Source organism: Phocoena sinus, chromosome 2, assembly GCF_008692025.1.
Source record: "Phocoena sinus isolate mPhoSin1 chromosome 2, mPhoSin1.pri, whole genome shotgun sequence".
In the NCBI taxonomy this organism is placed as follows: domain Eukaryota; kingdom Metazoa; phylum Chordata; class Mammalia; order Artiodactyla; family Phocoenidae; genus Phocoena; species Phocoena sinus.
Window position 1 is genome coordinate 115,294,172 of NC_045764.1, and position 27,896 is coordinate 115,322,067.

Genomic DNA, 27,896 nt, shown 5'->3' on the forward strand with positions numbered 1-27,896 from the left:
GTGCCAAAAACAATAGGAAGTGTTCTGCCTCTCTTTTCACTAACCTGGATATGGAGAGGTCCATCAGAGGCCATGAAATTTTAGGGCTCAGAATGACATTAGAAATAAGTTTGTGGAACTGCTTCAATTTACAGACAAGAAAACTGAATATAAAGCCTCTGGGTGGTAGGTGGAGGGAGGTGCATATACTCACACAGACATAACATGCATGTGTTATCTACACACACAAAGATACACCTTGGAATTCTTTTGTACTTCTCGGGCTTAATTTAATTCAGTCTCCTTTAAAATATTATTATTAGCTCATTCTCACTGCTAAAATGAGTCACGAACATCAGGCATCTATGTCCATTTATTATTTTGAAGCAACCACTGTGAAAATGATTTCATTTACCTCCAGAATGTGCCCGAAAAAAAAAAAAAAAATCCAATGATGACTGAAACCAGTAATGACTATTTTCTGTTTTCTTTTCCCTAAGTAATTGACCATTAATTATAATATCAATAGGCAGTGGGTAAGGAAAGCAGACCCACGTTAGGGCTATATTTCATTTGTAACTGTTTTGTATATATCATAAATCTCTAATATTGGACTATTGTCACCCATGATGAATTATTGTAAGCATGTCAGCACATGGTGGAAGTCAAGTACATTCAAATACTACTCAGTCAGAATTGAATTTGGCATGATAGTCTCATAAAAGGGGGCTCAATTGAGAGTTTCCACTTGCCTGCTCTAAACTTGTCACTTGTAGGTGCTAAAGAGCTTGTTGTGTTGGTTTAATTAGTCAACAAATCGGTCCTTACTTGATTGCGTGGTCGTATCACATATGTTAACACTTCAGTGTTTGATGGAGATATTAACAAGTGACAAGAGTCTCTTGGTCTGTGGACTTTAAAGAAGAGAAGCTCTTCTATATTATTTCATTTGGCCCTGCCAATATTTATTAGATCAGGCAGCCCGCAGGCTGCCAGTTAAAGAAAGACAACACAAACATTTTTCAGGGTTATGCTCATCTGTATCCCAAAGAAGGGTCACTGAACAATCGATGGGAGAAGAGCATAAGTAAGATAAGTGTTTTCTTCCACCGCTTAGAAATTCATTATTTGATACAGTTTGCTGCAGACCTCCTTTGAGCTTTTTTCACTTAAAGGTAATTTATGACAAGAACAGAGAGGTTCTTGAAAATGCTATAGCAACTGAAGCTGAATGATACCATGCTGGTGCAAGACGCCGAGTCACCAGAGGCGGGTAAAAAGGATGTTTGCATTTGTATGAAAAACTGTATTAGTAAACATTCATCCATGGTGGATAAAATTCTCATATTAATGGTCAATAAGACATTCAAGGAAAAAGATTCAATAACCAAAATGATTATTCCAAGGAGTGGGGGAAGGAGATAAAAATTTGGTACCCTGAAAGTTTGCAAAAGACCAGTCTATTCACTTTTTCTATAGCAGAACAAACAAAGGGCCGTACTTGCTTTGAAGGACAGGCTTCATTTGTTCTGTCACCATTCCGTTATGGCTTTTATCTGTGCACTAGCAAGAATCAGGTCTCCATGCCATGTGCAGGAATGATGTAAAGCCTATGAACCAGAGCCATCAGAGAGTTCATTTTGGTTGGACATTGCTTTGAAAAAACATTTAAATAACTGTTAACAATTCAAAAATTCCCAGCAGTGACCTAACCAGTGGATATGGCAGGATGTAAAATTATGAGTGAAGGATTTTCTGTCAAGACTCTCTAGTGGGGACTTCAATATCTAATTGATTTTTATCTTTCTTAGGAAACTGAAAACCCCCAAAATCCTTGTCTCTTTGCCTAACAAAGGATAAAAGTTGCCATTTCTATTTTTAGAAGAGCTCACATTGATTTATTCAGTATCTAATTATGTGGTGGCCACCATCTTGTTGGTCAGAGACCAACCCTTGTCTCTTCCTTAGCTAACACTGCCAGCTGAAGCCCCGTGGGCCCGGCCTAAGTATTCACCTACCCGCCAGCTGACAATGGTCTTGAAGTTATGGCAAAGCAAGCGGGGGGCGGTGCACATGAAGAGTTGCAAATTCCGAGAGCATAAATAGCCATGGGTTAAGGAAGATTTAATCTAAATAATTAAAAATACTCTTCAGATAGTTATAGCATCTTCCTTTCCGAGGCCACTCCAGTTTTAGCCAAGCCCTGGAACTGAAGCAGCTGCAGTGTCCATCACAAAGCCTTTTCCACTCTAAGGTCAGCGGAGAGAACTGAAGAGGAGGAATGTACTTTCTTGTTTACTTTCACGTCAGCTTTTGCTTAGCCTAAGCACCAAACGAAATCACCTTTGGAAGATGATCCAAACTCATAACTTCCTCATCCCATCCCCCACCATCATAAATGCTTTTCATTAGAGTTACAAATCAACTCCCAGAACCAGCCAATCAGGTTTTGCTGGGAAGCAGGCCTTCAATGAATGCTCGTTGATTAATTGATTGACTGACTAGAGTAAATTATGAGTGTTAGTCTACCCAACAGAAACAAAAAATAATTTGACTGAATGACAGTGTTAATAGTGCAAGGTTAAAGGGGGAAGATGGGGTGTCCTGTGGGGTAGCACAAATTTACCTTCAGAATGTGAAAGCTTTGACAGACTATTTTCTTTTGAGGAGTAGGAGATGGGAAATGGGTTGGTTGGCTTGCAAAAGATATGGGTGCTCTCAGGGCAAGAATTTTCCTGCCTGAACTCTGAAGAAAAAAAAAAGAAGAAAGCCAAAGGATGCAGAGAATGAAAAGCCGTTCGATATGAGGTGAAGAGGGAGGATAGGAGGAGGGGAGGGGGGTAAAAGCTGTTATAAGGGAAGCAAAGGAAGGATGAAGGGAAGCAGGAACATGTGTGACTTAATTTAAGGCTCAAACTCCCAGAGCTTCCAAGTTTTCGCTACTACCACAATGCTACAAAGAACATCCTTTGGAAAATTATTGGGGGAAATGGAAATACAAGGACCTTCCTTCCTACTTTTTTAAATTCTGTAATGTTGGAATTTCATATAATCAAAATGGATTGATTTTATAGTCAGAAAAAAAAATTCAGAAACATAAAATGAAAAAACAATTCTTGGAGCTGTGACTATTTTCAAAGAGAAGAAAATATCAGCCTATGAGGTTTAGTGATTTAATAACAAGTTATGACTATTAAGTTTTTTTCCATTCATTTAAGAATATTTACCTCAGCTTCCAGAAATGGTTTGATCTCCTTAAGCATATCTACTTTCCAAAAAGTTGTCATCTTATTTTTCAGTTCTCAGAGATTGTTACTTGCAGTTCCAGTCATATAAAACCATTTTTTCCTGTACTGGTAGAAAAACCTTATTTCAATTATTTTTCCAGTCCCGTACTTCTACAGGATGCGAAACTTTTTAAAAGTGAAATGGGCTGACAGAAAGCAGATCCATGTTGCCTGGGGCCAGGGATGAAGGGCAGGGACCTCCTGCAAAAGGGAACCTGGGAACTTATTGGGGTGATAGAAAAGCTCTATATCTCTATTTGGAGGGGGACCTTCGTTGCGGTGCGCGGGCTTCTCACTGTGGTGGCTTCTCTTGTTGCGAAGCATGGGCTCTAGGCGCACGGGCTTCAGTAGTTGTGGCTCGCGGGCTCTAGAGCACAGGCTTAGTAGTTGTGGCGCACGGGCTTAGTTGCTCCGCAGCATGTGGGGTCGAACTCGTGTCCCCTGCATTGGCAGGAGGATTCTTAACCATTGCACCACCAGGGAAGTCCCGAAATGTTCTATATCTTGATTGAGGTGGTGGTTACATGACTGTATACTTTTGTCAAAATTCATCAAATGTACATTTTAAATGGGTGAATTTTATTGTATGTAAGACATACCTCAATAAAGCTATTTTTAAAATAGCTTTACAAATAAAGTGAACTAGTACTTTTTTATGTGATCATTTACAAGAATATTCCAAATTCTTGGAAGGTTTCAGGAGGTTTCTCTTTTCAAAAGTCCTAGAACTAGTATCAAGTTTTAAGTTGAAAAGCTACAAAGACTTTACATATTTAAATGTCATTGTTATCTACTTTAGGCTAGCATAAAAAGAAGAAATACATTTTGTAACCACAAATTCTTATTCAGTAATTCTTGTAGTTCTTTTCTCTTTCAATTTCCCTTGGGGGGAGGTATTGTCATTTGGTATTGATATTTTGATTAAGACACCACCCATTCATTAAAAGTTTCTGTCATATAAAGGAATTCAATTTTTTTTTGATTGGTGCTAGACTCACAGACAGACAGAAATAAACTGCCCTTCTTCCATTTGATAGCCAGACGCTGCCAGTTGTAGCCAGGGCAGTCATGCTGTTAAATTAGGTCTAATGAAGGAGTAATTGCTTTAGATATAGTGAACCATTTCAAAGAAAACAAGGATTCTAATTGATTTGCAATTTGTTTGGCACATTGCATTGTCTGCGGCTATTGATTAGTCTTCTGGATTTCACACTGCATGTGTTTCCCTTTATTAAGGGAATAACAGGTTGCTGATTACTTTCTTTCTGGGTTTAATGTAGCGGTTAATGTCTACTTTGTTCTTGTGTCATGTCACAGGCTAGGAAGGAATAATAGGCAAGTGGGTGGCCCTTTGCTAAGCAACTTCCCTGCTGCGCTGAGCTGTGTGCTCCGAGACAGGCTGAAAAGCAGATCAAGAGAAAGGGTTAGAATAGCAGGACTCACAAGTTAGGGCCTGAGTCAGGCTAGACCCGGCTCGAAACTTGGCTTTCCCCTTCCAGTCAAAGCATAGCATGGGACGAAGCAGCTGGTGGTAGATTTGTTCTTGTATCATTCGATGATCTGTAGACAGGAGATGAATCTATGCCCATCGTTTTCTTTAATAGGTATGTACACTAAAGGGACGCAGAAGAAGAATATTTGAGGTTGAGTCCTTTGAGTCCATTTAACCCTCTGGAGAGTCACATTTAGTTGGCACCTGGGAAGCAACCTGTTGCCGAAGTGTCGATATGATCATCAAAATGGCTCTTATGTTTATACCAACTGCAGGGGAGGGAGAAAAAGTTCTCAGGGCTGCAGTCATTTCATTGCCCTCAAAGCACAGCGGGAATTATTAGCTTACCCTGGCGTGCCCCTTTGTTTTCCTAGGGCTTTCCTCCTCCAGCAGATACTCATTTAAGGCGAATCCACTGCTTTCTGAAACGTGTTTAGCAGTGGTGCACAGAACAGGCTCTCACTTAGCGGATCTAATCCTTTCACAGCTCAGCTTGTTAATGTAGCAAACTGCTGAAAATGGGAAATGGATTCTTTAATGAGACTGGTTCCTTCGTGGCTTTATTCTCCCAGTTCAACCCTCAGGCATTCATTCGTGTCCCCCCACCCCGCCCCGCTGCCCCTCCAAGCCACGATCAGGCACCCCCGCTTCCCACCCAGCAAGCCACCCATTTTCCAGCACGCAGTCCCCCATCTCTAGGCCCCTCGCCTCCTCTCAACCTTCCCAGAGCCCTCGGACGGAAGCTCACAAATAACAAAGAGGTGTGGGCAGCAAAGGCTCCCTTTTCTCTGCATTGGTTCCCTCTTTCCTAAGCCGGAGCCCTTCTTTTCCTGAGCTCGCAAGCTCACCAACAAGGAGGTAGAGAGGAGTTGCAATCAAGGGAGCAAATGCCCAGGGATTGCATCTAAATGTACCAAATAAATACAATTTTGCTCTCCTACCCAACATATTTCTATATTTAATATTTTTATGTACTATAGTTTTTGTGCCATCCATATTGGCTTTTATAGTGATCCTAATTACAAAGTGTTTGAAAACGGAGCCAAGAGGTGAAGGCAAACTTAGGCTCTGATCTTAATTCTTTTTCTTTTACCATTTATAATCCCCTGGAAGACTTTGTACTTCTCCTCCAGAAATCACACTCCCTTGAAAACATTCTAAGCAGGTAAAATTCAGGTTAAGAGGAATATTAAAAGCAACTTGGAATTCATAACAGGGCAGTCTTAGGTTGGTAGTATGCACTTGGAAGAGAAAATGAGGAGAGTTTGGCCCATTTTGCTTTGGAGACAATGGATTTGGGAAAGTAAATTATATCTACATGAGCTCAGATCTTCCTTTAGTCCAAATTCATAACTTTTTCTTTTGTGTGTGCCCTCTGGCAGTCTGATGAAGTCTGTGGACCTCTTCTCAGAATGTCTTTATTTTTTTGTTGTTGTGTTTTTTTCGGTTTTGGTTTTGTTTTTTGCGGTATGCGGGCCTCTCACTGTTGTGGCCTCTCCTGTTGCGAAACACAGGCTCCGGACGCGCAGGCTCAGCGGCCATGGCTCACGGGCCCAGCCGCTCCGCAGCATGTGGGATCCTCCCAGACCGGGGCACGAACCCGTGTCCCCTGCATCGGCAGGCGGACTCTCAACCACTGCGCCACCAGGGAAGCCCTCAGAATGTCTTTAAATGCATAAAAGAAAATACCTACCGAGGATGACAAAGAAAACCAACTATACTGAAATAAAGTTATCAAAACATTTAAAAAGCAAATTTATATATACGCAACTCTATGATGATTTATTGTTAGTGAATTTAATACTTTAAATAATAAGCTCTATGGACAAATCTGGCAGCTCCTGCAGTTTTGAAGTCTTACGGAATAATTAAATTTTGAATATCCGTAATAACCTTAATGTGTTATTAAAGACAAAAAACCCTGTGATCTTCCTTGGCGGCACAATCCCAGGTACTGATAGTCATTGTTTTGATTGCCTGCAGCCCTGAAAGGGGTTATAAACATAAAGATGTATTTTTTCCCACCCAAATTCATGGACCCCTATAGGACCCCTGCTTCCTGCAGTAGTGGCCTCCCCAGTGCCCCATCAGGTGCCCAGTAGTCTGGCACTGCAGCCCTAAGCAGGGGAAAGAGAGGAGGAATGGGCCCAGTTGGTGGTGGCCGGATCTGACCCCGCCACACATAGGACCACACTGAATTTCGTGGAGCACAGATGTCCTCCATGCCTTCCTCAATTCTGGCTCCTCCCCATGGCCCATCTACAAAACTCATGTCTGTATCGGTCAAGGCCATACACCTGGGACACATGGAAAGCGGAGAGCCTGGCAAAAGCAAAGCAGAACAAGCATGCAAATGCTCTTTGCGTTATACGAGTCTGATTATAGACAGATACGTTTATAAGACGTACTATTCAAGAAATAAAATCTGGGGATTGCTGAACTGTGAAAGTTACAAAGTCAAGATATTATCAAGGAGAACGTAGCTCACATTTAGTTCACTCGGGTTGCCAGATTTAGCAAACGAAAATACAAATATTACATAGAACGTACTTAGACTAAAAACTTATTTCTTGTTTATCTGAAATTCAGATTTAGCCGGTTCTGTATTTTAGCTGGAAATCCTGACTCAAGGTCTTGTCTAAGGCAAATAAATCCAAATGTAGATTATAATTAAGTCAGGGGAAAGAACTTCTGCTTTTACTGGTCAAGTAATTTGAACTAAACTCAGATGTGGCAAGTTTGGGGTGATTTGTTTTCAAATCAAAGAGGAGTTTCAGGATTGAAAGGGGAGTAAAGAGAAGAGAAGGAAGGAATTCCGTGGCGGTCCAGTGGTTAGGACTTAACCCTTTCACTGCCAGGGCCTGGGTGCGGGAACTAAGATCTCTCGAGCTGAGTGGCGCAGCCAAAAATAATTTTTAAAAAAAATAAAAGAGAAGAGAAGAAGTTAAGAGGTGACAGGAAGGAGTGAGATGAGTAGAAGGCAGGAGGCAGTACAGAGTTATCCTGGCTGAGAATCCAGGGCCAGTGGGCTTCTGGCAGGACCTTACTCAGGGACTTCTTCCCCTCTCTGTTCTGACTCCTTTGAAATGGACGAAGCCAACACTGCTTGGGCTTGGGCCTCATCCTCATAAGGCATAAATGAACCAAAGCTCAGCGAGGTTAAGCAGCTTGCTGATAGCTGTGGCTCAAATCCAGGGCTGACACACCAAAGACCTCGTGCTTGCCGCCAGAGCCCACCACCTCTAGCCATTAATACCCCAGGATTTGCTTCTCCCCGCTCCTTCCATCGCCACCTCTCCTGTTTCCTACAGAGGACTGAAACTGTCAGGGCCAGTAGGTTTGTGTTGTATGTATGTCAAAAACCATGAAAGCCCCAGTCTCTGGGGGCCTTTCCATTGTCCAAGCGAGAACAGTTAAATGAACCAACTAGAAAGCGCCGTCCCTGAGAAGGAAAAGACAAGCTCAGTCTAGTTCCTTATTAACAACAGCAATGGCAGCAACAACAAGCAGAGCCCCAGCGTGACAGCATATCCCAGGCTTTCCTTTCCTCCCTGGTCATGGGAATTTAGACTTGGAGTTTTTAAATTGAGGAGGGCACATTCAGACCCCAATGGCTGCCTGGGGACCCAAGTGCTCTGAAATGACTCATCTCTCCCAGGCTGGTCCTACATCCCGGAAATGTCTGGGGTGCCACATTCTAGAGGCCCGAGATAAAGAGCCTTTACACAACAAGGTGTAACGTTATTAATTCTTTTTATGCTGCAGAGCGCAAGGGCAAAGGCAGCCACAGGCAAACTTCAGACACTCTCTTTGGAAGTCCAGACTTGCTATAAATCACCTGAGATGGGGATGCCATGTCAGCCCAGCCAGGGCCCTGCCACTCTCTCCAGGCAGCATGACTGTTTAAAGCTGCTCCGCTTCCCTGAGTGAAGTCTCAACCATCAACCCCTTGAAACCCAGGATCCCACTATCCCATGTCGATATTCAGATACCCCCCACTTTCGTAAAGGCGTTTTCTCGTGCTTTATCAAAGTGGTATCAATAGATTATTTATATTTTGAACTCTGCTAAAAAGAGGATTATACCAGGACATTTAATTTTAGTGAAGAAAATATAGAAATTACTCCCATGTATGAAAAGCAGTGCTTTCAAATGAAAGAAAATAGTTCACTTCTCTCTGTCACAGCAGTAGCACTGCTAAGTACTTCTAAATTACTCCACTTTGCTATTGTCTGAGGTCCTTGATAAACATTCTGCATTTTAAGCTTTATCTATTTCTCATCATTAAAAAGCTCATTAGTTAGTCAGCGTACTGGTATTTTCTTTACAGTTCATAAATTCAGATTATAACCTTGTGGCCTATAAATGGTGCCACTCATTAGATCATCCAAAACACCAGTGTGGAGACATTTAATGGGTAAAACTTTAGAGTTCTACATTTAGAGGTCTCAATAAAATACCCAGACTGCCTAAAGTTTTTAATGAGAAACATAAAATTAATAGCATTTTATTGTATGACAGGACTCTGCTTCTCACCGAGCTATTGCAGTGATTAGGTTAGATAGCCTGCAGTCAACACTGCCCATATAGTACTTAAATTAGGACATATGGACTTAGTGCACCCAAGTGTCAATTTTTGATGCCAAGTTCTTCTTTTCCTGATCTAACATAAGTACCATTTCCTGTTTCCACAGTGGTAAAGTTTTGCAGGGATGTCCCTTCTGATATGGCTTTATTGTGAAGTGAATGTATCTTCATTTGAACCCGGGATCCTGAACACTATTTGGACAGTCTATACACTAGAAACAACCCACTAGTCACAGACTGACAAGTCACGGGTCAGATAAGAAACCAATGACCTCCACGCCCTGGTAACCTCAAGGTGTGGAGAGCCTTCCTAAGGATACGGCACAGTGCTGGATATCTTGATCTGAGAGCAGTAATTAGGAGGAAGAGAAGAAAGTGCCAAAGTGTGTTGGAAAAGTGGAATCCATACACAAGACATTGTTTTGTCATCCCGGCTTCAACAAAGGAGCAAGTGCAATCTTACCAAACTCTGTTCTAAACGGAAGCGGAGGAAACTAAGCGCCAGTAAAAACTGGGAACGACACCAAATGAAAAAGAACCAAGAGCAAGCATTTCTGAGGGTCCCCAGAAAACACAGACACACCCCACTACAGCCTCTTCTGTGTTACTACTCTTTCCACTTGATATTCTGCCCTGGACTGAATACCGTTGATCTGAATAGACCCATTATACATTCATACTGCCATCTTTCCCCAAGGTGACCTACCCAGCTTCCAATGCCTCTCTGGGTGTTGTAATAGTGAACTATCTCCTGGCGCAGAGGGTGAGAGAATGAGGCTGAAGGGCGATAGCAGAGCAGTTTGGAGGTGGGGGGCAAAGGTGGGGTTGGTTCTCGTTGCATATCTGTGAGGCATGGCATTACCCAGTTAAATGCTCTAGGCTGGGTCTGAAGTCTCTTATGCTGGAGAACTTTAGGAATTATGCTTCCTGTCCCGTGCTGCACTTGACAAGTAGGCACGTTAAGTAAGTTTCGCAAAAACACGCTGGACTCTTTGCTCCACTTACAAAAACTATCTAGATTGAGGAGAGTGGTCTCATTCCTGGCTACTTAGCCCCCTGCTCCTCCATTTTCTTTGTAGTGGCTTTTTACAGTTTCCCTTTCCTCAGCCATCCCTGACCACAACGTAGCATCTGGTCAGTCATTTTTATTCACCGAAGCCTGTCTTTGAGAATCTTCCGTGATGCTCAACACCTGAGGTTGCATGGGCCCTTGCCCCTGAAGAAGCATATATGACTCATAGTTTTCTCAATATCAGCCTCGCCCTCTCCCTCGCCGTTCCTGCCTGCCCACCCCCGCACCTTCCATGTCCACACACCCCTACCTTCCACACTCCACTCTCTCGCCCACACTGTGCACACACAGCCCCAAAACAACAGCATCAAGAGCACGATTCAGGGATTCTAGGTTCTATTCCCAACTCTACCAGCCCTGCCTCTAGGAACTTAAACTATTTTCTAACACCGTGTGTCTTGGCATCTGTAAATCAAAAAGATAATGACCCAAATAAATACTGTTTTGAGAAGCCAGAAGTGAAGAAAAAGTGCAGGCCATAGACAAAGAAGGCGGTACTCATACTCTAAGCCAGCATACTTCCTCCATGGAAGCTACAGCTGTTCTTACGTGAGATAAAGACAATCCTCTGGTGAGATGCCTCCTTCTTAGAACACATTTCCCCTTAAACATATTGCCATCATTCTGATGACCTTGCCGCACCACTGAAAACGTCATCCCTATATCTTGACCGGCCTCTTGAGTTGAGGCAAACACCTTGAATTTTTTAGCAAAGCATTTTTATGCTTTGGCTCCAAATTTCCCTTGGTCCACTGTTTTGCAAGAGCCTTAGCTTGTGTGCTTGGCTCACTTTATACAACAGATATACCGTTGGGGGTGGACAGTACATTTTTTTGTGGCTAGGATCCTGTTTTAGATACATGCGAGGAGCTCACTATATCAACAAACCAACTGGATGAATTATTCTGTAAAGCAAAATATCCAACGCATTTCTATTTGAAGAGTAGAGTTTAAGACAAGGCACACCTCACTACACCCATCTCTTCTGCCACCTGACCAGGAACACCTGCGACTGTGTGAGGTCTCACCTTAGTTCAACTTGGTAGCAATTTGTTCTCTGGATGTTTGACTCCTGCCTGCTCAACTCTTCTGGGCAGACTCTGCTCATTCCAGTTTCCTCCCACTTAAACAAACAATACGTTGCTACGTTTTACCACCGCCAAGTCTGGCCCCGGCCTCTGCCATGGCTCACCTCCCTGACCTCTCCTTCTAAGCCAGGCCCTCCTCAGCCTCTGCAGCCCACAGCCTGTCCGAAGGCCCAATTCCCCAGGCTTATCCTCATGTCTGCAGAAGCCTTTCTGAGCCCCGACAATCACCTCGCACCCTACACAGACAAGGTCTCAGCACCTCTCAGGAATCTAGCTGCTGGGCTGCACCCCTCAGGCCTACAAGGCCTGTACTTGCCCAGCTCCAAGATCAAAGAAAGAGCACAGAGTCAGCGACAGGGACATCTGGGGTTTAACGGGCAGCAGGGGCTTACATGTCAGAAGCAGGTCCTGGAGCGACACCCCACTATGTGCGTCAGGCGGCAGGCAGGACATGGCGGCTGTGCTTGCTCCCAGGGCAGGGGGAGGTTACCAGTTAGGCGATTGATATCAGGTTGGCTCATCGGTTACCAGGGAAACCAGCAGAGTGGCACGCCCCTCACCACCCCTTGATAAACATAATGGAGAGCTCTGATCTAAAGCTAGAACAATCACCGGCTGGGGCAGGGGCAAGTAGGTAGGAAGATCAGTCAGGTGAGTAGGGTGTAGGTGAAGCAGGCGCTGGTTAAGCTGGGGGGCGGGGGGAGGATGTACAGAGAGCAAGGGAACAGCCATCTTGGGTGGCCTGACCATACACCAGCACTTTGCCTCTCCCATCACTGCATTTTATAATTCAGGGCTGCAGTGGGTGGTGTTTCTTGATGTAAATCAGAGTTTCTGTGGACAGCAATCTGTTTCACTCATTCACACAGTAAACCAGCATGCTACAGCCCAACGCCATAATAAAGCACAGTACACACGATGATAGCTCTTAGCCAGGCCAAGCCTGTACTCTAAGAGGCAGCCCTCTTACTAAGAGGCTGAAAAGGCCCTCCAAACTCAGGAGCCTGGGAGGGAGGGACAGGACAAAGCCTGGCCTACACTGGCTCTGTGCATTAGTTAAGACACCTAGCATGGAAGGGCCAATACAGAGTTACTGTCTATGGAAGCCACGGACATCCACTGCCCCCGGCCCCCAATCTCTGCCAGTCCTCAATAGTCCAACTCCCTGACACGAAATGTGTGATGACTCACAACTGTAGAGAAACACAAATTTACCATATGTACATATGTCATTGGTGTGTGTGATAGGCGGAATAACAGCCCTCCAAAGACGTCCGTGTCCTCACCCCTGGAACCTGTGGATATGTTACCTTACACGGCAAAAGAGATGTTGTGATTAAGTCAAGGATTTGCGATGGGGAGAGTATCCTGGATTATCCAGGTGGGCCCAATGTCATCGCATAGGTCCTTAAAATTGGAGAATCTCTCCCAGCTGTGGTCAAAGGGAGACATGACTAAGGCTGGACAGTGAGAGGAGGAAATATTGCTGGCTCTGAAGGGCCACAAGCCAAGGAGTGTGGGCAGACTCTAGAAGCTGGAAAAGGTAAGGAAAGGAACGCAGCCCTGGTGACACCTTGATTTTAGCCCAGTGAGACCCATTTCAGACTTCTGACCTCCAGAACTGTATGAAAATAAAACTGTATCGTTTATATCCCTATGTCTGTGGTGATTTGTTGGCCAGCATAGGAAACGAATACAATCTGGAATAGCAGTTTGCTAAAGTTGTTGCCACAGTTTATCTTACTTAAATGCTTTAAGAGCTTTCATCACATCTCTCCCTCCCAGAGGTTTTCTGGAAACAAATTATTCCCTTGCCATTTAATTTTTCTCTTTCTTTTTTCTTTCACACATAGGCTGAGGCTTCACCAGGCTTATTCCACTGGAAGGCTCTAGCGATATTATCCCAGCGTAGAGTCCCTGACCAGAACAATCCACACAGTACGCTGCATTTTCTCCCTCAGTAAGGGGAGGGGGGGTGTGGAGGGTATTGTGTGAGGACAGTGAATGCATTAACCAAAGACACACTCCAGGGAAGAAGAATGAAAAGAAGATGTTTTGACCGGCTTGACTATGGCACTTCAGCCCTGGAGTCGTTCCCTCGAGTCTAAATTGCCGCTGACTGGGCAGTTTTCCCTGTAAAAGCTTCGGGATGACCAAGTGAAGGCCCGAGGGGAGAAGACAATAGCTGTGAAAGACTCAGAGATCTTATCCCTATAACCATCCCCTCCCCAACCATGAAAAGTTAAGATAAACCACCAAATGTGGCCTCAGAAAAATGCCTAGTCAAGCAGTTGTTTCGCCCCTGCCTGTTGAACATTTGGGTCGCCCAATGCAAATGTTAAAGCTGTGTTCAAACCAGAAAAAATAAAAATAATAAGCTGTCAGAATAATTACTAAGAACATGCAAGGATTATACAAAGTAAACTGCAGCCTGCAAAAAAGAGAATTGCATGTTAGCTAATTGTTAATTTTAGCAATCGCTGTGGCTAATTACCGCGGCTCACATTGACTATTAGCTTGATGCCCCAGCACCTGCTTTCTCCAATGAACAGATTTCTTCATCGCTAGCACAGGAGCAAAATGTGTAATTATTGGCCATCATTGGGGCGATTTTTCAGTGATTCTTTTGTGCGATGTGAATAAAGCATAATGACATATTTTATTAGAGGGCAAATAGCTGTTTGTTAATGGAAATGATTTGAAATCCAAAAAACTAGAAGCTAGGAGCATGTTTTCGGTATCAGCGTGAATTCAAATGTATTTTTCTTTTAACTCTTTATAAAAGGAGCATAGAAATCAAATCTAAACTGAGTATAATATATTTAATGATATGTACAAACACAGCATTGATTAATTACCTCAAATGCTTTCACTGGTACACCATTTATTTTGTTTCAGTCATGTGTTAAATTTTAGTATTTCATATTTAAATTCTTATTTCTTGGTCCGAGAGTCTTGGTGAAGCTGGCCTGCGTCACACCTCATTTCCTGCAGATCTCTCTTTTTATTGGTATACGTGGCACTTTCGGAGAGCGCTCTGAAAATCCAGGCTCATTGCTTTGAGAGCTGGGCACACCAGCGTTCACTGAAGAGACAGGCATGAATTAGGTTATCAACACCCAACTGTCAGTCACGGGGTGGATTGTACATTGTAAAGAAGGTGCCCCGAGGACAAGACTGGAGCTCTTTCAGGCTTGGAAATGACCTTCTTTTCTCTTTCATGACAAAATTGATAGATCTACTACAGAAACCTATCAAAGAATCAAAGTAATGTCCATCTTCATGTAAGGGATAGAAATGAGCATATATGTGTGTGCGCACATGTATATGTGCATGTGTGTGTGTTTCTCTACCGGAAAACAGTACTTCCATTGGCAATGATGCAACATAGCAAATAGGGTCTTTTCTTTCAACTTTGTCCCTGACAGGGTTCTCAAACCTCTGTCTATAGCCTCCATTTTCTTCTCCCATCCCCGCCCCCGCCCAGTCTTTGTATTCTTATAATGGGATAATAGTTCTAAACATGGTGCTATGGAGTTGGAGTGTAAAATCCTCTGGAACTCTCAAATGCAAAAGAATCCGTTTAAGAATGGATTAATGAAGAATTAATACTAACACGATCAACATATCTCTGTTGTTTTGATCCAGCTCAGGGGTAAAAAGCTGGTTTGAAGACAGTGTTTAATTCCACCACATATTTATACCTTACTTGTGTGTCTAACTCTGAACACTCTGTGCTGAAGTCTTCCTAAACCATGACACAAGAAAAGGCACCTCTTGTTCTCCACAGCAAAGATTAAAGGGCTGTGCTTGAGATGTGTGTTTGCTGAGCTTTCGTCACTCCATTCCACTCAGGTTGGGTTATGAAAGTTGTGTATTTTCAAAGGTCACTGGAAGGCAAGCCCCTTCTGTCTTCTGAGTGTGGAGAACTGGCTCCTAATTGCCAGGCTTATTGTTTTACTACCGCTGTTTACAAACAGGGAGAAACTCCCTTTCTTCCCACAAGCCTCCCCACTAGTTTAAGATGTAGATAAGTTCAGTATTCAGGTTCACTGTTTGACCCATTAAACTGGTATTGAGGTATAATTTGTGTGTTTTCCCAGTACCGTTGCACATAGAATGGGGTTCATTTCCACACGTTTGAATAAATTTATCCAGTTCAGTGAACCTGTTGTGAAGCTCAGCAAAACTCAGTAGGTGGCTTTAAAGTCCTGTAATTAGCCCATTACAGAAAATCTGTACTTTGGATTTTTGCACGTTGGTTAATAAGCATAACATGTTTCATATATAAATAACATTACATTAAATGATGCAATATAAAGGAACTAAAGGCCAATGGAGTTAAACAAAATACTTGAAAGAGACCTCAAATTAGCATGTTTAATTCCAACTCACTGCACAGGAAAAGCCTCTGGCTCTTACTGTACCAGTTCCCCAAGAGCTCAGGATACGGCGGGCAGTGCGCAAGGGGCCGGGCTCTCCGTTTGCACGTCCTACCTGTCATCTGTCGACTTTGTGAAGCTTGGGATGGGTTTACATTTACCTCATTTCCTTTCGTTTCTGATCATGGACAAGGAGACGAGTTGAAGGGGTAGAAGAAAAAAAGAAAAGAAAAAAAGACTTCAGCCCAGCTGTGACTTCCTAGGATGGGATTTGTGTGAGCACTTCCTCCATGATGAATGGGGGGTGCGGGGGGGGGGGCGGAGAGGACTGGCTGGCTCTTCCTTCCTCTCTGCTTGCTTTTCTCTCTCTCTCTCTCTCTCTCTCTCTCTCTCTCTCTCTCGCATCTGTTTGACAATCACTTCAGAATGAAGTGTTGTGCGAATGTCACGTAGACGGAATTTACCTTTAGAGTTTCAATCATTTTATCAGAAATTTTACTGCCAAACAAGCCTGTGTAATATTGCCTCACTCTGGCCTATTTGAAAAAGTTTTCCACCTTTCTATGGAATGAAGTTCTATTTCCATTTAAATACCAAATGTAGTGTAACGGTACAGTAAACCTGCTCCTATGAATCAAGAACCAGTACAACACGAAGATGAAGTCGCTCTACGGTTATATAAAGATTATAACCGAAAAGAGTTGAACTGCCACTCAGTGGAGAATGTAAGCTTCACGAAGCCAAGAACCCTGACGGTCTCATTTGCCTTTATATTCCCCTGCCCCAGCACAGTTCATCCATTCATTTATTCATCCACTGTTTATCAAGCATCTTCTGCATACCAGGCACTGCAACAAGTTTTGGAGATGGTAAATAAAAGAAACTCTGAAGAAAGAAACTGGCTAATTGGCCAAAAATCAACCCTGCAAAATGAATGCATCAAATGGTCGATTACTGAATCACTAATTTGTCAGATTTACCAAATGTAACTATCTATCAAAAACAAGTTTAACTATACAATTTACAATCTTTATAGGATGGCCTTAGTTAGTCAGTTTTTATTTGCTTTTTATAGCAGCATTTTGAAGAATTATAATTTGTCAAAAGCTATGGATAGTTTACTCTTATGGATAAATTTTATGTTCATGAAATATTTCATGTTACCCCAAATTTTACTTATTTTTCTTAGAAATATACAGTGTGAAACAGATTTCTTTTTTTAAGTCATTTACAGTTTTGTCAACTCTTTAGCACTTAAAGGATTATTTTTGCCATTTTTCTAAGAGGAATAATGGCCTCAGTATATGATGTTGTTGCTTCATTATTTCCTATTATTATATATCCCTATAATCATTATTACATTTCCTTCATTTTTTATTTTACCTATCTTTTTAGCATTTTTAGAATTTTTAACTAATCTTTTAAATTCTTTTTTGTAAATTTTAGTTTTATGGTAATATGTAAGTCAAATTTAAACTTTTGTCATTCGTTTAATCATGCCAACCCCTCATGAGCCTCCTTACTTCCTTTATGTATCATTAAACACATTTGCCCTTTTATTTCAAAATTTTTGGTGCACTACAGTCATGTAAAAGTACCTCAATTTCTCCTTGCTAGAAAATAAAAATGGAATCTTCGGCTACTTCTAATTTCTGTAATTGTCTAATATTTTCAAATTATAACCACGATTAATTAATATTCTTTTTACAATTGCTTGGTGGCATGGTGGACTTAACTTTTGTTTCTGGCAATTAAATTTTTAAATTACAGCATTATACATGGAATGAGATTGTTTCAACTGACTTAGTTTCCCCATCTTTCTGAATGCCACTTAGGATTTCTCTTTAAGCATTTTTACATTCTTTCACCAATGCCTCAAATGGCATATCAGCCTTGATTTTTATATGACTAGCAGTTAGTGTCTAAAATCCCTGTGTTTCATGTTAATTTAGTTACTCTGAATCCCTCTTTAGCAATTTCATACTTAAGGGAATGAATGTCAGAATTAGGGTATTGGGCTTCCCTGGTGGCGCAGTGGTTGAGAATCTGCCTGCCAATGCAGGGGGACACGGGTTCGAGCCCTGGTCTGGGAGGATCCTGCATGCCGCGGAGCAACTAAGGCCCATGAGCCACAGCTACTGAGCCTGCGCGTCTGGAGCCTGTGCTCCGCAGCAAGAGAGGCCGCGATAGTGAGAGGCCCGCGCACTGCAATGAAGAGTGGCCCCCGCTCGCCGCAACTAGAGAAAGCCCTAGCACAGAAACGAAGACCCAACACAGCTATAAATAAATAAATTTATATATTAAAAAAAAAAAGAATTGGGGTACTAATCTTTAAGTTTTGGTTACTGGTTACAAATACCCTTTCCTGAATACTTAATATATACTCTAAAAGGCTAAACCATTCTATGATCCTTAGCTGTTAACAATCAAACTTTCCTTAAAATGCTTTATGAAGACAAAATTAAAACCAATGAACTTCATAGAAATCATCAAAAGCTGTTAAAACATTCTAATACAATTTGCTGTATAATTTATAACAGAAAAATAATCCACTCTGTTAAACTGGTACATTGCTAAATGCAGCAGTCACTCTGAAAACTGAGTTTCGGCAAATTATTTTTGCTGAAATCCAGTGACTCAGAGATAAAAATATTAAAACACAAAATAACATGGCCCCTGCCCTCATGGAGCTTACAAATGAGAGAGACAGGCATGAATCAAGGAATCCCATTTCCCAGGTTAATGATAACATGAGGGCATATCCTGGGGAACTGGCCTCATTAGGGAGGCCAGGTCTGGAAGGAGAAAATTAACTAGGCGAAGCTGGGGGATATCAGCCTTCCCGGAAAAGAGAAAAGCATGTACAAGGCCCAGGCCTACCGCGTGGATACATAAGAGGCCCCTACAACTGTCGAATGAATGAAAGATCTGTTGTTCGGGACTTCAGATTCGCTGAGCCCTCCCTCAGAAAACGATCCTCCTTGAAGCTTAGGGGTCCCTTGACCTGCCTCCTGCAGAGTGCCTGGGAGGCCTGCCCAGCTAAGACCAGCAGCGGCACAGGTGCGTCCTCTCACCCACACAGGGACAGCTCCTCTGCCCCTACCCCACCCTCGGTCCTGTCTCAAAGTTTTCCTAGAACAAGTTTTCCTTGTTGGAGGAGAACAGGAAACTTTCTGGCAGTAGCTGAAGGCACTGTCAGCCGTCACCAGCTCTCCAAAGACAGCATTCCTGGAGAATGTTATTAATGAGCTTCATCCTTAATAAGCCCGCAGAACGTCAGCTCTCAGAGCACTTGCCTACGTTTCAGACTTGTTTTCTTAGAATTTACTTCTCTGATGAGGAACACGAGAATCTCTTTGGATGTGGTCTAAAATTCAGAGCCCAGGAACTCACCCTAAACCCACAGAATCAGAATTTTAGGGGAAAGGATCTGGGCCTATTCATTTTAACAACCCCTCCCACCCACCCAGGTAATTTTACAACCTAAAATTTATGAACCACTAGTATAAATGCTGAATAAATAAAACTTGAAGAAAATATTGTGGCAGGGTTTATCAGATGGGTTTTTACCTTTTTCTTTGAGTAAATGTTTGGTTTTTCTCTCACCTTTGTGTTGGAAAATTTGTATTGGATGAAGGACATCACTGTTCTTTCTACCCTAACACCAAGCAGAAGGTTTCTCCAGGAGCTCTGTTATGGCTCCATGTATCAGCATGGATTTGCCTTGCAAACACTGGGGCTTGGGGTATCTGGACTTTGGTGTATCCCAGGCTGACAGCCACAGCTCCCAGGTGGGCTAGGGGATCATCTCTTTTACACCTAAGTCCACCTCCCTGGTGTAAACCCATTTCCATGCTCAGCTGTGTGACAGCACCTTCCCTACAAGTGAAGAGAAACGTTTGTGTCTTTACTCAGCGTCCTTTCATTTCCTAACTGTGCCCCAAACTGCCCATACCATATAGAATTAGGTAGAAATGGGATTTTCAGTAAATTATTTTCGGTTGAAGATGGGTGTTTTTGCTGGACACACAGAGCATCATTGTCTAGAGTCCCCAGAGTAAGGTTTGCTCTGGGTAAGCAGTTCCCACAAAAGTGTACAAATATCCCCTGAGTTCAACTGTTCCGTGGGAAGTTCACTGAGGAGAGGGGGTGAAGAAAACTGTGAAGCTGGGAAAAAGGAAGGAGAAGGATTAAGACCTCAGATTATGGATGTAAACAGACCTGAGTCCTGCTTCTGCTCTTTCCCAGAATCGTAGTATAACTGGGAAAGACATCCAACCGCTCAGCGCAGTTCCCTCCCAGTGATGTGTGGGTAATAATAGCTTCTCCCTCATGTCTGGTTGTGAGGCTCAAATGAGACAACATTTATAAAATCCTCAGTACATCTCCTGGCATACAACCCTCAAAAAATGTCAGCTTTTATAATTTTTTAAAATAAACTATTTCTGCTTGATAACCTGAACAGCAAATAGGCATCCAGGAAAGAGGCCAGGGTTGATTAGAGTTTATCTTTAACCAGACAAGGGGACAAAGTGAGAAATCCCATGATGTCACCCATACTGCACACAACTTTTTTGCCATAGGAGGAGGGGGACTGTTGGAATCTGGTCATTTCTCAAGGAATGAGGCACTACAGAAGCACAATGGACGTTCTGTGTGTGTACCTGAAAGGTTTTGGACTCTATGTTTGGAACTCTTTGCCATCATAATGATGGATCAATGACCAGAATCCTCTTGGTAAAAGTTATTCACTCGAGATATTTATTGAATACTCACAATGCGTAAGGCACTAGAATTGGTTCAGACTGGATCCTACTCCCAAGATGCCTACAGTTAAGCAGGGGTGATGAAATGTATATAAACAACCGAGAGGTAGAAAGACAAATTGCTTTCATAGTTCAGAAGAGGGAGAGATTCCTTCTCAGTAGGACAGCAGAGAAAGCTTCATGGAGGAGAGAGCATTCGACCTAGGCCTTGAACGAGGAAAAGCAATTGGACAACCAGATTCGGGAGTGAGGAGATCCCCAAAGAGAAGGCCCACCCCCAGTAAAAGCGGGATGTAGGAGAACAGATATGGAAAACGGGGAGTCATCTAGTTTGAGTGAACTACAATGAGGCCCTCTTTGTTGAAGTTTCCCAAGGAAACTAGGAGTTTACTTGGGAGTTTCCTTGGGAAACAGGAAAAGAAAGTTTCTTTCTTAATGTAGACAATTAAAACAGGAAGCATCCCCTACATAGGTATTCTACTCAGTTTTTGAAAGAAAAAGGTTATTTCTTGGTAAATATTCCAGGTGAAAATATTGTCATTAGATTTTTATGGCAATGATATAAAACCTCCAATGATGCAGAGACTAACAGTTCAACATACAACAGATTTTCACTATTTGTGCCATCCTTTTTTTTTCTTTCTTTTTTAAATTAACTATAAAGACCCCTGTTTACCTCTCAGGATGTGGTGAAGATTTGTTAGTTGATCACAATGACAGGAAATAGCTTATGAAAAGAATTATCCAGCAGTGCGCTCAACGGTCCCCCAGATCTGGCTCTTGCTTTAACAGTGTTTGGACAAAACAGACCTAGGTGCGCCCCTTGCTCCAGACTCTGACCACCCTCCAACGTTTTTTCCAGTTGCAACCTTCGGAATCAGCCATCAGCTATCCTAGGCCACCAGGACCAGACAACACTGTTTTTTGAGTTTAGCTCCTTATTACTGATCAACCATAAGCTCCCAGATCATCAGAATTATTCCACCGATGTGGAGGCGAAAGTCAACCACCCGGTTAAGATGCACCTGTGGGGCCTCCCATACCTACCTCTCTCTGGGCATCTATTTCCACCTCCACGATGTGGCCCTGGAGGGCGTGGGCCATTGCTTCCACGAATCGGCCAAGGAGAAGCGCAAGGGCGCCAAGCGTCTCTTGAAAATGCAAAACCAGGGCTGCGGAGGTGCAGAAGCCACCTCAAGAAGAGTGGGGCAAAACCCAGGACGCTGTGGAAGCCGGCATTCTCAGGGAGAAGAACCTGAACCCGCCCCTTTTGGATCTGCCTGCCCTGGGTTCTGTCCACGCAGAGCCCCAACTCTATGACTTCCTGGAGAGCCGCTTCCTAGAAGAGCAGGTGAAACTCATCAAGAAGATGAGCGACCACGTGATAAACCTCTGCAGGCTGGCTGGTGCCCAGGCGGGGCTGGGCGAGTATCTCTCCGAAAGGCTCACCCTCAAGCACGACTAGGAGCCTGTGAAGCCTAGCCGCCTTTGAGGAGCCCCTCTGGTGTCAGGGCTTCTGCCTGAAGCCCCGCTCTGCAGCCACCAGGCAGCTTTTTAACCACCCTGGGGCCCTCTCCCAAGTCTTGGAGCAAATGAAAACAATTAAGCTTTTTGCAGAAAAAAAAAGAAAAATTATCCAGGTGATCCCCATGACCAGAGCATTTTTAATAAGTTAATATGAAAACGCAGTTGACATTTCTCTCTCTCTGTTCTAACATACCAGTATCTTTACTTATACAGTTATTTATACAACACTTGCCTGTACCACACAAAGATAGGAATGAAATCTTACCCTTAGTCTACCGCATTCTCCTTCTTTGGAAAGTCTCAGGAGGAGCATTTCAGGAAGGAATAATTAGAAAAATGTTATAACTCACATTCTTGGGTTTACTATGAATCATTTCAAATGGTAAAACTCTAATGGTGACTTCCTATTTGTTCCATCGGTTAAAAAAAAATCGTGAGGAGCTAAAATAGGACAGAAATCATGTACAATTCTTTCTGGGCAGTGGCTATGCAGTTTGTTAAAGTTCTTAGGCATGAGCATTGGGCAAAGGCAGTAATACCCAACACCCTCCCTGGGGCTTGTTGTGGGGGAGTGTAGCAAACAAGCCTTGTTTGCAGAGTGACAGAGGACTGCTATCTGCTTGCTATGCGAGAACATCATTTACCCAGATTAGACTAACAGTAACGAATTGGGGCTGTTTCCAACTCTGCAGTGTCACAGGCTGGATCTAACAGATGAGCTGTGTCATTTGCTAATGAGCTGCCTTCATTAGCGCGTTTGGCAGAGGAATTTTGGGTGTCACTCGATGGTCTGAATAAAAAGTTGCATGCGCTTAGGTCTTAGGTAAAAAAAAATAATTAGGATAGACTGTTCTTTCATTTCGCTAAAAAATAATCCTAAAACATAATTTTAAAGACTAAAAAAAGTTCTTGAGCTAGAAAAGTTGCCTAGGAAAAAATAAAATGCTTGCAACAAGATATTATGTAGAATATGTATAATTAGAGTATGCCAGTAAAATGTGTGAAGGATGGTAATGAGAAGAAAGGACTTAAAAGTGTGGGAAGAGAACATGTAAGAGACCTGCTAAAGTAGTTACCTCTGGTCAGAGAACTTTGTATGGTGGTCAGTGGGTGAAAGGAAATTTCTTCTTTGACTGTTTGAATAGTTAGCCTTTAAACGACTATATATTACCTTACATTTTTTTAAAAAAATAACTTTCGACATGTTAATCAAGCATTCTTAGCATCTGTAGTGTCTGCTTTATTATTATTCACTCTGAGCTTACCGCAAATCAATGTTTTCACGTTGTTGGATTACAAATAAGCGAAAAAATAAATACATAAAACTCCATGCGAAAGCAGTTGGGATGGGGAGGGCTGAGGGAGGTTAAAACAAAGCACTTCATTGCTCTGACATTTACTCATTCCTTTCTTATATTCTACATTCTAAACCTCATAGAATCTCTCTGCAGACTTCATAATTTCAGTTTTACCCAACTCATCCACCTTATAATTATGAATATATGGACATAATTAACTGAATCACTTTGAGAGAAGAAAAAAAATACCCTAGTTAAGGCTAATTGGATGAATCATGAATGCCTGGAAGAATGCATTTCAATAAGGTGAAAAACTTTGGATAAAAATTTAATGAAGTTTCCAATTGCATTTGACCACAGAGAACATTGATAAACATTCATTCCATGCAGATTATTAAATTGTATTGATTTAGAAACTCAAAGTCGCAACAACGCCACTGCCTCCAGAGGAGACCTGATTGCACTTATATGTCACATTCATAAAAAACATGATGCACTAATTGGGAGTCTCCCGCCATCTGCACACTGCTTCCAGGCGCACATGAAATGATCAATGGGAAAGCAGGGTCAGTCCAGGCAGACTGTGAGTGAAATTAAAATAATAAAATGTCTAAACATTTAACTGCAAATAGGAAATCTTTATACCCACCCACACCCTATTCTGTAGCATAAAGCTAAGGCACAATTATTCATATACCTCAAGTAATTTGCAGGCTCCATACAAAATCTCACTTAAAATAAGAAATTGCTATTTCTGCACATTTATTCTACCAAATGCCAGCTAATTGCTGCAATGGCCATTATAAAGAATAATTTTCGCTTAGTGAAAAAAAAAAAAGGAATGAAGAGAACATTTTCTGGTTTTGTTCCACTGCGAAGGCTCTATTCAGTGAATACTGAATGCACAGCGTTTCACTGCTACATTTATTATGCTGAGAGGTCAAGTATTACACAGCATCTTGTATTACGCTTTGCATGCTAAGTATTTCACTTCACAAATTGACCCTCCGGTGTACTTACTACATAATGCTTTAAAAACCCAGCTAAAACGCAGGACAATTAGCAATACTTTCACTCCCGGTTAACAATGGGAACACCAATGTAGGTGATTGCATTTACAGTGTAGCTTTCTTCACAAAACATTTTTGACACATTAAGGTACTTTGGAATTGTGCAGTACCAGTCCTCTCTTGTGAATGGCTTTCCAGCATTTGCAGAGAGAAACAGTTACTGTATGTTAACACTTAATTGAAAAGAATTCAGCCACGGCCTATGAAGCACCAATTAGGGTGATATTATATCATAAAAAGCTGTAATATCCATTTTCAGACTTGTGCATCAGCCAATACAAAGTAGGACACAATTAAAAAGGTATACAGTTTAAACTCTTGAAACTGTTAAATTTAATTAGGAGTTCAGTATGGGGGGAAAAAAGTGGGGGCATGGTACAGAGAAAAGGAAGTTTGATGCAGAGCTGGAGGACCCGAACATGCTAGACACACAGGAGGACCACGGAAGATGGTCTTTCCTATTTAAAACACCTTTCGTTTGTAAGTAGAAGGTCTTTGCTTTGCCCCAGCGACCAGTTTCTGAGGTCCGATGAATATTCATGCTGGTCATCAGGAAGTGCTGCTTTCCAGTAATTCTGGTGTCTGCCGATGCCTGCGAGGGAGAGAGGCAAAACCCGCTCTGGGCCAGGGAAGTGGAAACACGGTATTAATGGTCTCTTGCCCACACAGATCAAATACAATTAAAAGGGAGTTAACCGCATTGCTTTGCACAAAGAAAGTCACAGATAATTGTGAAATAATTGTGAAATAAAACGGACATGGCCAGATTGGTATAAGTGTCTTGGCAGGCTTGGCTCCAAATGTAATGTTTAAATACAGGAACCTGCATGAAATCCCACTTTGAGGTGACAGCCGGCAGGTAATTATCAGTAAAACAACATTATCAAAGTTCTCGTGCATAGCATGTTTGACTGACTGGAGTGCTTCTCCTTACAAATCCCACTAATATCCATTTCAATCTGCTTTAATATGTTCACAAGCTGGGGCTTATTCTGAATTCCACTGGGTAAATGAGGACAGCACACTGAATTTGCATCCTATACATATTTCTTTCATTTATAGAGGGTTTCCAGAGTAATTTTTAAAGGAAACTGCTAACATCCGGAATCCAAAAAAATTCCTCCCCTGTAACAAGAATGAAAATAGAAAGCAGCTCACTTATCTATTTATTCCATTTGAAGCTATACAACAGGTCTATGGAAATGGTCTTTATTATGTCTGAAAAAGAAAAAAGTTATTTTAATAATTTATCAGTGATAATGCAATTTTCTAAGGTTTCAAGGTGTTGAAATGAAAAGTTAATTTATTATTTTTTTAAGTTTGTGTTTGAAAAATACAAGTGAAAAAGTCCTCATCTCTGATTTGAGAAGGTCTCTCTTCAATCCACGAAGTTACTCCAGGCCTTTTTAAAGTTCCACCTCTTTCCCGTCCAACAAATAAGCAGACCTGAAGTGACATTTTATTGATGAGATAAGTTTGGGATGATCTAAAACTAGATATTCCATGTTCTCTTCTTTCTCAACCAGCTCTTCATGACCTTTAAAAAATCAGCAAACAGAAAAGAGGTGTCTCATTAGAAATCCAAGGATACCTCCCCCTCCCAAACCCACTGTCAGTCCCAGATAATTCAGAAGACACAGTATTGGATACTAGGGCAATATCTGGTACTCACCTTGGTTTCTAATGCTTTGAATTAAATTAAGACATTAATAAATAGTGATAGGTGTTGTAGAAGTCTGCAGTAAGGTGACATTAAATTGTACAAGCTAGTTTTGCTTTATTGGTTGTACATGTAACAAGAGACATATTTTTACTAGAAGATACTGCCTTTGAAAGCTGGGTCAGTCAGCAGATTCTAAGGTAGTACTAGTATGAAGATGTTTTCTCTTTTAATGAAAATGGAACCAAAATGATGAATGTGATTAACATAAGAGGAGTTTTAAGGGATATGATAATGCTCAAGCAATTGCATAGCAATTATACACTGAACAATCTAGATTCTAGACCTTTCTATCCAACCCATCTTCTGTGTTAGACCCCCCTTCCTAAGTGAACAAGACTGGGAGGTTCAGTTTGTATGTTTTACTGACAATTCAGTAGTTTGTTGTATTAAGATTCTTCTGAGATGACAAGAGATTTTACAAATGTTTTTCCTAAGTTAATTTCTGACTAATGGTATTTCTGAAATTCTCACCCTCTGAGGGGGCTGAAAGAATTAATCATCCCATGTGGTCTGGAACTGATTTGATGATGAAGATTGCTGCTGAGGTATTGAAGGTCTATTTTTATTTTTTTCTTCAGGAAGAGAAATGTCTCTTCCTCCACTAATCAGTTCTATCAAAAAGATACCAAACGGTTTAGGCATCTGTACCTCACTTTTCCTTTCATTGTAGTGTTATATCTTCTTTGTACCCAGAGTTCACTCTGCCCTACTGCTCAAGAAATAATCAAATTTTCATTCACTATAAATACCCATCGATACTATAGAAGTAGTAGAAGAAGTAGAACTATACCAGTTAACTTGGACACATCTTCCTGAGGCATTTCCCAGTGAAAGGGGTATATAATATGATCTATTTTTCAAAAAACATGGCCCCCAAAACCCATTCATGGGAATTTATATATATTATTGTGTACCTATATATGCTTACACAGGATTATATGAACATAGATTAAAAATATGCAAAGATAGAAGCTAGTTTGGTAACAAGGATTGTGCTACAGGTAGGGGTAGAAGGAAAAGAGTTGAGGAGGGAGGAAGTTTGCAAAAGGAGACTCAAGGAAGCTGCTGAACCTGGTTGCAGCCTAGAAATTTTAGTAATAATACAGGAGTCTTGCTGTAGCTACTAAGTGACTGCTTTTCTTTAATTGCAGACTTTGTTACCTCTGCAGACCATTTTCAGCCTCTTGTCAACCATATTGGAAACAGAGATACCTTAAAACAGTTATTTTTTTTAATTGTTAAAAAACTATTTTCAAAAATTTGAAGCTTCCATTCTTAAGTGCAGATTTTTAGGTGTCTCTCAAGGTTGCCTAACATTTCAAAGTAGTGGAGATGCCAGAAAAGGAACTCATAGATTTCTGATTTCCATCACTTAGCCCTTATTATTGGCCTAAACTTCCACAGCCCAAGTGGTGAGATGGAGGGAACACATGACTGAGACTAGTGTCAGCTCCTCAAGCACAGCTTAGTGACCTGAGGCCACTTTCTCTCCCTACAGCCTGGTGTTCCCATGTATTTTCTAATATATGATCTCGGAAAAGCATATTCTTGTACTTAATAGCACTTCTAAAAATTTGTAGTTATATTCTTACATGTTTGATTATTTGTTTAATTGACTGTGTCCT

At 41.8% G+C, this 27,896-nt stretch overlaps 1 pseudogene; it reads left to right on the top strand.

Annotated features, from left to right (window-relative positions):
• Positions 1 to 16,516: 16,516 nt before the first annotated feature.
• Positions 16,517 to 22,118, top strand: LOC116748611 (annotated as a pseudogene).
• Positions 22,119 to 27,896: the final 5,778 nt, after the last annotated feature.